Below are 12,260 nucleotides of genomic sequence, written 5' to 3'. Positions count from 1 at the left end.
ACACAACTGACATGTATCATGGTAACGGTTTCTCAGAGACATCGGATTCAGTGGTAAAGAGTTGCGATGCATAGTGAAGAACTTATCTGAAGCAGCAGAGAGGAGCAGCAACTGGCTCTGGCTGAGACGAAAAGGTTCTGGTTGGGAAAGAAGAAAGAAAGCAGCATCGATGTAAAGGAGAAAAGTAAGCTGGGCTGAGCTGAGTGGGGAACGGAGGGGGGTGGTGCTGGGATGCCAGAATCACTGTCGAGCCCTCTTCAAGTGTCGTGGGCTAGTCGACCAAGCACCAAGGATGGAAGGTGCCCACTTGAAGACCACAGAGAAGTACCCCTACTCTTCTGGGTTTAGTCGAGTCAAATCCCGCCAACAGTACGACTAAACGACCAGCAGAAGGTATTTATTATCATGTAGTAGTCTACCATTAGTGTATCAAATGTCATTTTTCTTCGATACAGAATCAACCACGAATGGCGAGAACCGCTCTCGACTCAGGTTATAGTCGTACTTCAAAAATTCTGAGACTACATTACCTTTAGTGATATAGGGAGGAGAGGTCATATATATATCTATATATATATATTATATAGATATATATATATATATATATATATTATAATATATCTATAATGTTATTAATATATATATATATAGTGCCATTACAAAAGTAATGTTTAAGAAATACTTTAAATTGGGAAGGCTGCCTAAATACTAAGGCAGGAATCAAACACAAACAAGAAAGAAAAACTGTACAGCTGAAAATGTTTGATGTATGTTGTCTATAAGTACCACATTACATAAATATGTTGTTCTACAAATGACTGGTTCCCAGGTATTTCTGACAACCTCTCTGGTAAACATTGCATACCCTAGTTTGAGAACCACTATGCCCCCCACCACACGTGTTTAATGTATAGCTGGTAGGGGTATTTCAATCTGAAATTGTTGCTTAAAAAGAAATAAATCACAGTAAGCTTTAAATATATTTTTTATATATTGTTTATGTACACCTTTATAAAAGTTTACCATAGTAAAAGCATAGCAAAGTGTAATACAGCATAGTGAAAGCATGGTTATGCACAGGTAATCATTGGCAGGGTTTCCATGCAGTTTAGAAACTTCAAGTTCTCTCCATTGTTGTGAAAATGTGACATAGCACACACTTACCCCACACATTCCTCACACTACAGGAAATGCTCAGTCAAAACATTGTATAACTTAAAATGGTGGGTAAATCACCTTCTCATGTTAAAAATCTGTGCAAATCGACCAAAAACGAAGGTTATTGCATGGAAACTTGTCTGAAAGCTGTACCTTATGTTCAGGAGACTTCAGTAGTTAAGATCATATTTTTGACATAAACCTCCTGCAGCTTGTTACAATAACTAAAGGCAGTCATACCAAAGAATTCTTTATTAACAACTGAGATCTCCTGGAAGTAGCCCTGGCAAGCGCTTTGACCAAACTGGAAAAAATAAGCATACAGTATGAGGGGTTTAGCGACCTCTTCATTCAGTTTTTCTTTTATGTGGCACGCTTTATTTATTTGACCCATAAAATTGATAGTGCTTTATGGTTTAGTTGTTTTATAAACAAGTTCATAAAAAATACTGAATCTGCTACAATTAATAAATACAGCCCTTTCCAATAAATAAATACATGAAAAATGAAGCCCTTTGCAAAGCACAGAAAGATGTTTTTCATCCTTTACACTTTTGTTATGTTTGTGTTTGACCATTGGATAGCTGATTGCTTTAAGCCTAGACTTTTCTGTTCCCTAGCAATGAAATGCAATTCATTGTACACAAGCCTTAAATAGCAACTATCACAGGTATCTACAAAGGACAAAAAGTTACATACGTGCTTGTGGCAAAGTGGTTTGCAGTGTGCAGGGATAGAGGTGATGCAATGCGTAAACAGATGACAAACAACAAAGTTCACAGTCCAAACAATTCATTATTTGTTTTAATGCAGGTCGTTTTGGTGCCTGTTAAATAATAATCCCTGGTAATACACAGCAATGTGTATTTCTAGAAACACGTTTCTCAGTTGTGATTGAGATACACAAATTGCTTAACAGGTATCAATTTAAATCTTAAAAGAAAGTATAAAAGTCAGGGTAAAACACCATAAATCACAAACTCTAACTATTTGACACATGGTCATTCATGCATAATTTAATGTAACCTCATACAGGAGCTTTAAAACAACCAGAAAAGACTCCCTTGACCAGGGCCCAATCAAAGGATGTGGGGGCCCCCACGCTAAGCCATATTTCGGGGTCCCAAATGTTAAAGGAAGAGGTCCAGCATGAGGAAAGGATGGGAGTGGAGACATAAAAGATATTTGAAAAAGGAAACAACGCTAACGGAGCACCAGCGCTGCTGAAACAAGTTCTGCAGATTCCCACTGTGTATGATGTCTACAAAATATGAAGATTTCAAAGCACTGTTTGAGATTGAGGCCTGTGGCAAAGTGGTTAACAGTGTGCAGGTGCAGGTGATCAATGAACAGACAGACGATTATAATCCAGGTGCAATGTTGTTTAATGGTTTGTAGTCCAATTGCCTGATGGAATAATAATAAACAATGTTAACAGGCAATACAGTGGCGTGTATTGCTCTGTTTAAATCCATGGTTGGTTCCCAAATAATGGACAGTCCCGTTCTTATTCACCCACATGTCACACGTAACACAAACAACAGTGCTCGTAGTGAATATACATCCTTAATGAAACTAAGTGCAGTGATGTTGTCCGGGTTGGTGCTGGCCTCTGGCGACAGCTCCAGATTGGGTTAGCAGTCTAAACAATAACAAACAGTGTTTTCAGACAAGACAAAACAAACAAAATACTCACAATATATTTCACAAAGTTGTAAACACAGGTCCTTCTGGGTTGTTTCTTAGCCAAAATGAAGGAACAGATTATATCGGTTTGACCCCTATTTGTACAGTCACACATGACCACTTGGTAAACGAGTGCAGCCGCTCCTCCAATCTACAGCTGCCACAACATTTCCCTTCCGGGTCGAAGAGTTATTGCACCAAAGCTCCGTCCCCTTTCTAGATAACCGACTTCCTTTTAACCCTGGGAATTAATTGTCAGGCCATACAGTCCAAGGTACTCTGTTCCCGTCACTTAGCGCCCTCACAGGCCAGGAGGGAGATTTACCACCATGAATCATTGCCTTTCTGCCACAAGGCCCAAATCAATATCTGAGGCAATAAATAGATAGCCAGCCACAAACCTCAGGGGTGCAACTGAGGATTATGAAGCGTCTTTGGCAGAAAAAAGATTGACAGTGAGGAAGTGCCAGTTGTCATAATGTTATTGCCCAGAAGACAATACTGTTTTATTACCCCTCATGAGTAAGACAATTATTCCTTCTAGGCGGGCTTGTACTGGGAGTGGTGAAGCCTTTGCCAATCAACCCTAGTTTAAAAAAAATGTTAAAGTCACCTTCCACTTCAAGCCATGAGTCTTTCTGCAAGGAAAAATAAAGTATAAAAGGGCAGCCATCAGTGAGCCTGTGACCAGCACAGTATTCTCTACAGCTTTCATATTCCTCTCCCCCAGGGTTAAAGAGAACACCACAGAAGAGCAGAAAAAGAGGCTGCCAGAGCACTTTGTTGCATTGCTGTCTCCCTCACCTGCCACAACAAAACTGTAGCCAGCAAAGTCTTGACAATCATTTCTGGAACATTTTCATTTTCATCAAGTACATTAAAACCTTCAGCTCGAGCTTGAAAGTTTTGGTGTGAGTTAAACGGTTTTGAATGCACCAATTATTGTATTATATCTGTCAAAACAACAAATTGTACTCCTTACACTACCAATGGAGGCATATTTTTCATTTGTACTTTATCCATGCCTGTCACTTTTCTTATTATCTGCAAGTTCAGCAGCAGAGTGAGATCCAGCTTGTTTTATTTGGGACTCCATCAGCACCAGCTAGGACTGTAGGCTGCCAGAAATCAATCCATCAAACTGATAGAGAGGAAGTTACTTAATGAGTGTCCAATCAGTACAACACTGTAGATGGATGTCTAATTGTCTAAATGAAACAGAGACTAACAGAAGTAGATTGGAGTAAAATAGAGAAAACACCCACAGAAGAAGGATGGTTGTTCTTCAAAAATGTAGTACTAGATGCGCAAAACAATTATATCCCTAAAGTAGACAAATCTAAATGTAAAACTAAATTGCCAAAATGGTTTAATAGATCAATTAAAAAAAATATTCAGCGAAAAAAGGCACTTTACAGAGCATTAAAAAAGGACCAAAAAGAAAGTACGCAGAAAGAGTACACAGAACTGCAAACGCAAGTCAAAAAGGAAGTTAGAAAGGCCAAGAGAGAAATAGAAATAAACATTGCTAAGGGAGCTAAAACCAATTCCAAAATGTTTTTCCAATATTACAACAGCAAGAGAACATTCAAAGAGGAGATTAAATGTTTAAGAGATACAAATGGCAAAATCGTAGAGGAAGAAAAAAAAATAGCAAATATGTTAAATGATTACTTTTCACAAGTTTTTACAAAGGAAAATACTGACAACATGCCCCACATGTCATCCAGTTCCTATCCAGTTTTAAATAACTTTAGCATAACTGAGGCAGAAGTGTTAAAGGGACTAGGAGCTCTTAAAATAAACAAATCCCCTGGGCGGATGAGATCCTCCCAGTAGTACTCAAAGAAATGAAAGAAGTAATTTACAAACCGCTAACCAAGATCATGCAGCAGTCTCTTGACACAGGGGTGGTACCGACAGACTGGAAAATTGCAAACGTAATACCGATCCACAAAAAGGGAAACAAAACTGAACCAGGTAACTACAGACCAGTAAGCCTGACTTCTATTATATGCAAACTTATGGAAACTATAATAAGATCCAAAATGGAAAATTACCTATATGGTAACAGGGTCCTGGGAGACAGTCAACATGGTTTTAGGAAAGGGAGATCGTGCCTAACTAACTTGCTTGATTTTTTTGAGGATGCAACATCGATAATGGATAATTGCAAAGCATATGACATGGTTTATTTAGATTTCCAGAAAGCTTTTGACAAAGTCCCGCACAAAAGATTAATTCTCAAACTGAACGCAGTTGGGATTCAAGGAAACACATGTACATGGATTAGGGAGTGGTTAACATGTAGAAAACAGAAAGTACTGATTAGAGGAAAAACCTCAGAATGGAGTGTGGTAACCAGCGGTGTACCACAGGGATCAGTATTAGGTCCTCTGCTATTCCTAATCTACATTAATGATTTAGATTCTGGTATAGTAAGCAAACTTGTTAAATTTGCAGACGACACAAAAGTAGGAGGAGTGGCAAACACTGTTGCAGCAGCAAAGGTCATTCAAAATGATCTAGACAAGATTCAGAACTGGGCAGACACATGGCAAATGACATTTAATAGAGAAAAGTGTAAGGTACTGCACGCAGGAAATAAAAATGTACATTATAAATATCATATGGGAGATATTGAAATTGGAGAAGGAATCTATGAAAAAGACCTAGGAGTTTTTGTTGACTCAGAAATGTCTTCATCTAGACAATGTGGGGAAGCTATAAAAAAGGCTAACAAGATGCTCGGATACATTGTGAAAAGTGTTGAATTTAAATCAAGGGAAGTAATGTTAAAACTGTACAATGCACTAGTAAGACCTCATCTTGAATATTGTGTTCAGTTCTGGTCACCTCGCTATAAAAAAGATATTGCTGCTCTAGAAAGAGTGCAAAGAAGAGCGACCAGAATTATTCCGGGCTTAAAAGGCATGTCATATGCAGACAGGCTAAAAGAATTGAATCTGTTCAGTCTTGAACAAAGAAGACTACGTGGCGACCTAATTCAAGCATTCAAAATTCTAAAAGGTATTGACAGTGTTGACCCAAGAGACTTTTTCAGCCTGAAAAAAGAAACAAGGACCAGGGGTCACAAATGGAGTTTAGAAAAAGGGGCATTCAGAACAGAAAATAGGAGACACTTTTTTACACAGAGAATTGTGAGGGTCTGGAATCAACTCCCCAGTAATGTTGTTGAAGCTGACACCCTGGGATCCTTCAAGAAGCTGCTTGATGAGATTTTGGGATCAATAAGCTACTAACAACCAAACGAGCAAGATGGGCCGAATGGCCTCCTCTCGTTTGTAAACTTTCTTATGTTCTTATGTTCTTATGTAGAATACATCAGTTTAGCAAATACAGAACAGTATGTTGACAGATAAGCACCTGGCTACCTTAGAGTCTTGTTTTTGAAAGAACCCTCAGTCCTGTTGCCCTATAGAAATGTCATGTCTACAAAAAATATACCATATGAATGTATGTAGCCTAATCCACTTACAGTGCTTTTCAAATATTAAAGAGTTGAAATCAATTTACTGGCCTTGGCCATACACTCATTCTTCCTATAAACTAACTATTAAAGTATTTTTGAATAATTCATGGTGTACCTGCAAGCCATACAATATTACTAACCCAATATGTGTGTCTGTGTGTGTTTGTGATTTCTGTCACACACATAAAAAAAAATCACTTTTGACATGTTTACTGCCCTCTGAATCACAGTAGGATTATTAAATGTGCAGAAAGGCAGATCTGAAGATAGGACAGAGTACATTAAGTTTGCAAAATGGATTGTATTTATGATGTCATCGCAGTGTAGGAGTCACCCTGTTAGCAATCTAAGCAGGACATTCTAGAGATTCTAATGCTGTTTCAAGAACTGGTTATGCTGGTTGCAGAAAAAATAAAACATACAGTAAAATCTCTCTCACTATAAAATTGACCACTTTACCATTAGTTGCTGTAGTTTTTGGGTGTATAAAAAAACAGGGTCACTTCACTGGAACATACAGCATGTATGCGTTGTACTGCAAAAGTTAAAATGTCTTGGTATCTGTCAGTCAAGAAGATACTATATTGGAAGCCATCTGAGACACAGACACGCCGTCAAAACAGACAAGGCTACCAGTTTGTTCAATTTAAGTGAGTTGATTTGAAAATATATGTTGACTATCAGGACTTTTATGTTGAGTGGGATGTGTAATAATCTTCGGGTGCACATATGGACTCAGACACAGTGGAGCTTACTTACAGCCATCTTTTTATTTCTTTGCTGAACAACCCTGCTTCCACTGTGTATGGCAGGAATGGCACAGTAGGGTTACATCCTGACAGTCATAAAGAAAACAATTATGGTTACTCGAGTACTTCTGTGATAAGTATGTATATATAGTTAATATAAACTGGCGAGGAGGGCTATAGTAGAAAATTATTGACCTGAGGGAAGACTATAGTTGCCGACAGGGGTCTATAATGCCTGGAGTCTGGAGGTAACAATAGTCTTCCCGAGGGGCATTTCATTTTCCACTATGAGCTCTCTGAGTCTGCAGTACATATTTAATATATGAATCAGTCAAGAAAATAAGAGGCAAGGTTGGACAGTAAATACGACTTTATATATTTCGTTTAAATATAGCTGATACAGCATAAGGAAATATATACAGTGCCTATAGAAAGTCTACACCCCTTGAACATTTTTCGCATTTTGTTGTATCAGTGCCTCAGAGTTTCATACATTTAAGTGAGGATTTTTTTTTCCACTTCTCGACACACCAAACTCCACACTGTTAAGCGGAAAAAAGTTTTTATTGAGAAAAAGATTATATATTAAAAACATAAAACTGAAAGACCATAATTGGATAAGTCGCCACCCCTTCCATACTTGGTGGAAACACCTTTGGCAGCAATTACAGCTGTGAATCTGTTGGAATAAGTCTCTACCAACTTTGCATACATAGATGGCAATATTTAACTATTCTTCTTTACAAAACTGTTAAAGCTCTGTCTAGTTCCTTGGGGAGCGTTGATGGACAGCAATCTTCAAGTCATGCCACAAATTTTCAATTGGATTTAGGTCGGGGCTCTGACTGGGTCACTCTCATTCTGAAAGGTGAACTTATGTCCCAGTTTCAGCTTTCTTGCAGAGGGCAGCAGATTTTCCTCAAGGACTTCTTTGTATTTTGCTCCATTCATTTTCCCTTCTATCTTGATAAGTGCCCCAGTCCCTGCCGAAGAGAAACATCCCCATAACATGATGCTGCCACCACCATGCTTCACAGTAGGGATGGTGTTCTTTGGGTGATGCGGTGTGTTGGGTTTGCACCAAACATAACACTTTGCTTTTAGGCCAAAAAGTTCCATTTTAGTTTCGTCAGACCACAAAACTTTTTGCCACATGGCTACAGAATTTTTTTTGCATACTTCAAAATGGGATTCAAGGTGGGCTTTCTTGAGTAATGGCTTCCTTCTTGCCACCCTACCATACAGGCCAGATTTGTGGAGTGTTTAGGATATTGTTGGCACATACACATTTTGACCAGTCTTGGCCATAAAAGCCTGTAGCTCTTGCAAAGTTTCCATTGGCCACCAACGGAACCCAGGGCGGAGAGACTAAGAGAGATCGCCGCTAGAAGAATGAACCAGTAGGGTCAAACCTCCCTGCCTGACTAGATCCGTTCCAGAACCCACACGGGTATGTGCAAGGTGAAGAATTATTAACAGAACTAGTCTTGTGGTCAGGGCTCCACCATGATTCCCTGATCTGTGCCTTTCAACAACTTTGTCCCAGGGTTCTTTTGAAAGCGCTTTGGTACTCATGGTTAAGTCTTTGCTTTGAAATAGCTACCCAGCAGAGGGAACCTACAGGAACTACTGAATTTATCCTGAAATTGTGTGAATCACTACAATTTAACATAGGTGGACGCCGCTTAACTTGGTGTGTGATTTTGAAGGCGATTGGTTACACCTGAGCTAATTTAGGATTGCTACTACAAGGGCTGTGGACATTTATCCAACCAAGCTATTTCAGTTTTTATGTTTAATTAATTTTCTATGAATTTTGAGACTATTTTTTTCACTTGGAAGTTGTGGGGTAGGATGTGTAGATAAATGAAAAAAAGAACTATTTAATGCATTTTAATTCCAGGCTATAAGGCAACAAAAGATGAACATTTTGAAAGGGGTGTAGACTTTCTATAAGCGCTGTAAACAACAAATAAAAAAACTGAAAATGTTTTTGAAGTTCATACCACATAGTAAAGTTTTTTTTTGGCATATAGCTCTCTGTCTGGTTTGATGACTGTTGCATAATCCAGTTTATATCCCGGCCATCATATGTTTTTACATCATCACTTTGAATTTCAGAAATACAGTGACAGTGACATTTTAATAATCATTTTACTGTTCGGAGCATCTTTCTTTTGTTTTATGTTTTGTCATTCATTTTCTGTTAAATCACAGAATCACTATTCAGTCATTTTCTCTTTTTGTGAGGGGTGAAGATGAAAGGTGTTCATTTGAAAATGGACGTGACTGACAGTGTTTTGAACCAATCACATGACAGACGTTGGTATAAGGATGTGAGGGCAATAGTTCCAATTATTTTTGCTCCTATGATGAAGTTTTAATCAATCACAGGCCAAAATTTCTGATTCATACACCCACCCCTCGTTATATCGCCCCTCACTATACTGCGGGTTTGGATATATCGCAGTTCTGGAGTTGGTCCCCCATTGTAACAGTGTAACTGCGCGTGCCTATGAATATTATTCACCGCATTAGATCATCGATCGTTTGGCAGTTGAGTTTGCTGTACGGAGCTCAAATTTTACTGGCTGTATATAAACTGTATGTGACTGATTCTGTACTATAACAGGTCACGTTCTAATGGGGTAGCAAAGTACATATATTAGGGCTTTAATTAGTTAACTTCTGCGATTAATGCATACAGTTTTTCGGGAGATACATTTTTTTAAAACACGTTAATCGCACTCCTGTCTTGTTCCTCTTAACATACCGTAATTCATTTCCTGTGGCATCATTTTAATGCATGCCAGGATTTAATGTGTGTAGCTATTGCAAATGCAGTAAGGTAATAAACTGACTCCATTGTCATTGAGCAGTTGGTTCAAACAATTTTACAATGCCAGATTGTAAATAAATATAAAACTATAAAGAGAATCCAGAAATAGGAAAACAGGGTTTTTAGGCTGGGCTGTTTTTTGGACAATGATGACGATGATGACGATAATAGTAATAATAATAATAATAATAATAATAATAATAATAATAATAATAATAATAATAGCATCAGTAATAAAACAAACTTAACTGAGATGCAGTAATTGTATCAATTAAATATGCAATTAAAACCAAGATTAACTGAGATTATTTTTTTTAATCTCAAGATTAATCAAGTTGTATATATATATATATATATATATATATATATATATATATATATATATATATATATTATATATATATATTATATACTACAGATCTTGTTCTAGTGTTTGTTTTTATGCAGCAAATTTCTTACGTTTGACACATCTTAAAACTGACATCAGTACAGAAACATGTTCCCTCAGGTAAATTGAGATGTTTTGATTTTCTTTTTTTCCTACGTTCCTGGTAACCCTTATACACAGAAGTAGTTTCATGCGTAGTAAATAGGACATTACCAATCAAAAATTGAAAGCTTGCCCCATGCTGAGATAACAAAACTGCACTTCTGGTTTCGAAAATGCTACTGCAGGTGGTAAAAAGCATTCATCTCTTTATTCAAATAAAGATACTGAGGATTGCAAAATGGGGATACATTGGATATATCAGCAGTTTACATGCTAAATAGAATGTTGAGCACCTTCTCTTCATTTCTGATAAATGAATTATATAGATATGTTATATTCAAGATTACAAAATAAATGTCAAGGATTTCATTTCCATGACAAATGAATAAGTCATGTGTGGGACAACTCAATGAAACACAAGTTTGTGCTACATATTACATGTCTTGAGTTGTGTTTATCCAGTCAAAAAATATGAATATAGATTTTTTATTTTTTTTTTTTCTAAAAGCATTAGGTAGAAGTCAGTGAGGCCAGGTATAATCACTGTCCATTTCAATGTTACATTATTTCTGCAATGAATATACAGTACTACATTATAAAATAAAAAGGGCCTAATTATTGCCAGTTTCACTTAGTCACGTATCTCCCTTGAGGCCTATTTTTAAAGTACAAAGGGAATGGAACTGGGTGTAACTGTCATCTCTCTCTCTTGCATCTTGCCAACATATATTTCTGACCGTATCACTGGTGCCCAAAAACATGCATGCAATCCCTGTTTATTGAACTAAAGTAACCTATCAAAACCAATCTCTGCAGTGTTGCTGTGTGTTTCAGTATCTTAGACAAACACAATGTGTATATATATATAGTTCCTCTGAAAATATACTTCTTTTAACCTACAATGGATGACATACCTTAACAATGAAGTGAGACATCAGTACCATGACAGGCCATGTCTGCGTCTCAGTGACTAACACAAAGGGCACGGAGACCTACACATTCCCACCTGAATGCAATTTGTTTTCTTTTTGCTCAAAGATGCCCATGCTGAAAAACAACAGTGAACTGTTAAGATAAGACTCATGTTTAAATGTGAAACAACTAAAGGTGGAGGATTGGTTTCACCTTTCACCCATTTCAGACTATTGCTTACTTAATAATTCTCAATGTTTCTTTCTTTTTTTTTTTTTTAAGATGGAACAATTCAGACATACAGGAGGGTGCTGTAAATGGGCAATACAGTCTACATTCCTAATAAATCATTACTAGTGTGTGGTACCCAGGGCTTGTGAGACAGAGGCTAGTATATCTATCATTAGTTTTAAACATGAGGTTTCCTTTCAGACACTTGATTTATTAAAGACATATTATATGGGTCCCATGTGAAACTGTAATAGTCAACCCATTCAATACATACTGTAATAACTTTTACATTAAATCAAGTTTTAAAAATGCCTGGACAAAGACTATTATATAATTAAATGTATTTATCATTTCTGATTTAAGATATTTAATATAAATATGGCACTTCTTGCTGGAGCTACATATAATTTGTTCAATACACAGGTAGCCAGGGGCATTCTCCCTCTGCAACAGAATCGCTAACAGGTTGCTATTAAAATGGTAAAAGTAGGCAAATGCAATGTTAGGATTTTCTACCAGCAGCAGAAGGGGCAAGACAACCACAGACAGCCATCATCAGGTAAAACGAACTCTGCAGATAACACAACAGTCATCCATCTTGGTCCACTCGATGTATGACATACACAGTGTATACTGGCATGACTGCACAATGTATACAGTAGGGTTGCCACCTGTCCGGGTTTGACCCAGACAGTCCAGGAA

Source organism: Polyodon spathula, chromosome 3 (genome assembly GCF_017654505.1).
Source record: "Polyodon spathula isolate WHYD16114869_AA chromosome 3, ASM1765450v1, whole genome shotgun sequence".
NCBI lineage: Eukaryota > Metazoa > Chordata > Actinopteri > Acipenseriformes > Polyodontidae > Polyodon > Polyodon spathula.
This window is presented reverse-complemented; position numbering follows the sequence as displayed.